The sequence below is a fragment of the Poecilia reticulata genome, unplaced genomic scaffold (genome assembly GCF_904066995.2).
Source record: "Poecilia reticulata unplaced genomic scaffold, P_reticulata-male-v2 Scaffold_53, whole genome shotgun sequence".
Taxonomy (NCBI): Eukaryota; Metazoa; Chordata; class Actinopteri; order Cyprinodontiformes; family Poeciliidae; genus Poecilia; species Poecilia reticulata.
The window spans coordinates 91,509-95,000 of NW_027675151.1; the positions used below are offsets into that span (position 1 = coordinate 91,509).

General features: G+C 34.6%; 1 long non-coding RNA gene across 1 annotated transcript in view; it reads right to left on the reverse strand.

Moving 5' to 3' along the window:
- Positions 1 to 254: 254 nt before the first annotated feature.
- Positions 255 to 3,492, reverse strand: part of LOC145550472 (uncharacterized) — a 4,195-nt gene continuing 957 nt past the window's right edge. The window contains exons 2-5 of the long non-coding RNA XR_014086368.1: positions 2,173 to 2,630; positions 1,951 to 2,019; positions 1,236 to 1,382; positions 255 to 596 (exon numbers count right to left, since the gene is read on the reverse strand). This is a non-coding gene — a long non-coding RNA (uncharacterized LOC145550472). The remainder of the gene's footprint in view (positions 597 to 1,235; positions 1,383 to 1,950; positions 2,020 to 2,172; positions 2,631 to 3,492) is intronic.

The following is a 3,492-nucleotide window of genomic DNA, read 5'->3' on the forward strand; positions in this document are numbered from 1 at the left end:
CAAGTATGCTCTTTCAAGTTAAACAAGGGCAATTTTTGTCAATCAAGCAGGTTTTTAAGTTAGAAAGTTAAAATATGAGCAAATAAATTGCATTTGATAACAAATATATGTTGTTCATTTCCAAATGGTGCACTTCTCTCTAGAAGCAATTTCAATGTATTGCTAAAAAATATAACTCTTTCAAAAGTGAAAAGCATTAAACTTTTAACACCTATGTATGCAAAACAGATGAAGTCATGATTTAAACCCCAAAATGCATTTTAAACACTCATCTTGTTTAATTAGATTAAATATTTAATAATAATAATGATAATAACAATAATAATAACAACAACAATGCATAAATAACAACATTAACAGATTTTTTTTTTCACTTTGAAGACAAATTATTTCATTGACATTTTTTGAATTTCTCTTCCTCTGATTTCAATTTGAGCCTCAATTTTCCCATGCTCCAACTCCCCATCAAAAGGCTGCCATACTGCAGCTGGCACGAGTAAAGTGATGTCATCCTCTAGGAGGACTTCCTTCATATTCGTGTCATCCGTGTCCATGACACCGATTATAATGACTTCCATGTTCTCCTCCTTTTGAGCCTGTGAATACAGTACAAACAAATATTATTTTATATTATAAATATAATCCTGTTTGTGAGTTTTCATGTTGTCATCTAAAGACGAGAAAAAAAAAACAAACAAGATCAAGACTAAATGTAAAAGAAGAAAATAACAACTTGATAATATGTACTGTTTACTTCTGATTTACATTTTATAAGTTCATTTATTTTGTGCATTTCAGGAATCAGAAAGTTCAAAGTGCTTCTTATATTTAAAATATTTTACAGTCCCCAAAGGCAAATCAAGCTACAATAAACATAGCATTTTGTCACATGACATTATAAAAATCATTTTGGTTGCAGATCTACAGTACATTTATGTTAATTGTTGTTTCTCGTTTCTTTAAGTGTTGTTTTTGAAATGCATAATAGACTTGAGCTAGAAAATATTGAATGGTTAACTGGATGTTAATATATATTGGCAATAAGGCATTCACTGACTTTGAAACTGACAAAAAATGTTTAGGTGTAACTCAGAGTAGTAGCACATCAAACTTTGTGTATATCTCAAAAGTTTCTAAATAGGTTAAATTAGAAGCCTTCAATTTTAAAAGATGTCAATTAAATTTTCTAAATCAACTTAAAATGAAGTTTACTTCTTCAGGAATTGACAACATACCTCTACTTTTGTGTGTGCTGTGCTTTGCAGCTGTGGGCCATATCCATAATCTTGGCACGTCACGTGCGAAACATGGACATGTTGCCCCACTCGCAGTTCCACCATCGCTGCCTCTCTCCACAATGACAGCTGCATTGTGCAGCTGCCCTGCAATTACAAACATGACTGCCAAATTAGACATGTATCAAGAAGTTCTCTAATGCCAATAAATAGATAAAACCCATTAAGGTACTTTGTCTGACCACAGGCTGCACAACAACATACAAGCTAGTTTTGCATCATCAACTTGACATTTTTCAAATTAGTTTGTAGATAACTCTACAACAATATGCTTTGTACATTTTTGTGTAAAATATTTATGTCTATACTGTAGATCCATCACATATCAACACATCTGATATATCAATATCGGTTCATATAGTATCGGTTGATTTACATTCTTGCCATGTGCCTTTGCATATGGAAAGTGTATTTTTGCACTGCCATGTACAAAATTACATGGCAGTGCAATGGTCTCAGCACTGTCAATCATTAGTGTACATGCTGCTCATTTCCACCCAACACTGTGCAAGGAGTGTTACTTCACTGTCAAGTGAATCTTCAGTATTAAGTGCAAATGGCATTAAGAACCTACATTTTATTTCCCACAGATTATCTGTTTTTGTAAAAGCTGAGAACTGCAGCTTTGAAAAAATCTTAAAACAAGTTATCAAACCTCTTTCAGCCTGGCAGTACGGATCGGTACCTCGCCTCTCCCAGATTTAACCAGTCTCACTGCAGCAAACTGAAAAGTACCCAAAAAAATAAAAAATTTAGAGTTCACATATTGTTATGTAATGGGAAATTCCAGGTTATCTTGTAGTTATTTGATATCTACAGCTAGCAAATTAAGTCTGAGATTAAATTATAAAATTATAAGAAATATAAAAATTCATACCTCGACAATTTCTCCTTTTGTACTTATCAGGCCACCCCCCACTGTTATGTTTTCTAAACAAGTCAAGGGGGCTGGCGGATCTAACAGGGCCTTTCCCCTCGCTGTAATCTCCACAGTAATGGACACCTTCGGACCTTTAAAAAACTGAGTTGTAGGGAGGACATGTAGAAATAAATGGGGCTCATTCCCTCTCAGAGAATATCCTCTCAAAATATACGATTCATCCTCTAAGATGTTTTTCTTATTTCCCTCAAATATCGTCAATTTTGTGACCGAATTTCCATCAGTAACCACAGCCACTTGATTTTTTTGCTCAGTAGGACTTTTGCCTTCCCATTTTCGAGGCCCCAGGTGATGACCCTTTCCTCTTCCTTTATGTGCAGGATCCTAATATTCACTGGGGTGGTCTAAAAAATGGTGTGTCCGGTTTTTCTGACAGTATTTTAGTTAAAGCCATCCTAAAGGGAAAGAAAAGAGAGAAACTCAATGTCCATTAGAAACCCCATCAACAGTCAACTGTGCCATCTGTTGAACTCCACACTTTAATGGGGGCCCATAATTCTAACTTGCAGTTTACCTGATGTTGAACCGCAGGTAAACTGCTGTTCAGCGGCTGTTAAACTGATCAGTTAACAGCTGTTGTGTTAGTTTACCAGCCGTTTACCAGCTGCTGCTATTTCGGTAGTAGCTGGTAAACAGCTGCTGTTGAAATATTAAATATTAAATATATTTAACGGCATTTCAGTTCAACAGTGCAGGCCGCCTCCGCCCAACGGAAGCTTTAACGTTGGACTTTAACTTGCCGTTGAAACCGCGGTGCGTCCGTTAAAGCTGAAATACCGTTAAAATGTACAAGACATTTCTACAAATGCAGAAGTTAGTTATTGGATTTATTATTATTATTATTATTATTATTATTATTATTATTATTATTATTATTATTATTATTATTATTATTATTATTATTATTTCACCAATTCAAAAGCGCTTGTTAAATCTCACCCGGGTGGCCGTTACAGTTTGCCCAGCAGTTAACCACATTTAAATGGGCCCAACGCGGACCTCAAGTGGGTGGTTCCCGGTTCCACAATTAGAAAAATACTGTAATATCCAAGTCTTTAAAAGGAAACATTTCCAGAATTTCAAAGGGAAAAAAGTACAAATTTGTCAGGAGAAAAAAAAATCCATTAACTGACTAACATTTCTTTGAAACATCATGAAACAAAAATGAATACATTGTAACATTCTACTGCCGTTGAATAGTTATTAATTTTTTATTGTTACATTTACATGAAGCTCGAAATAGAGAAATTAAGCTGG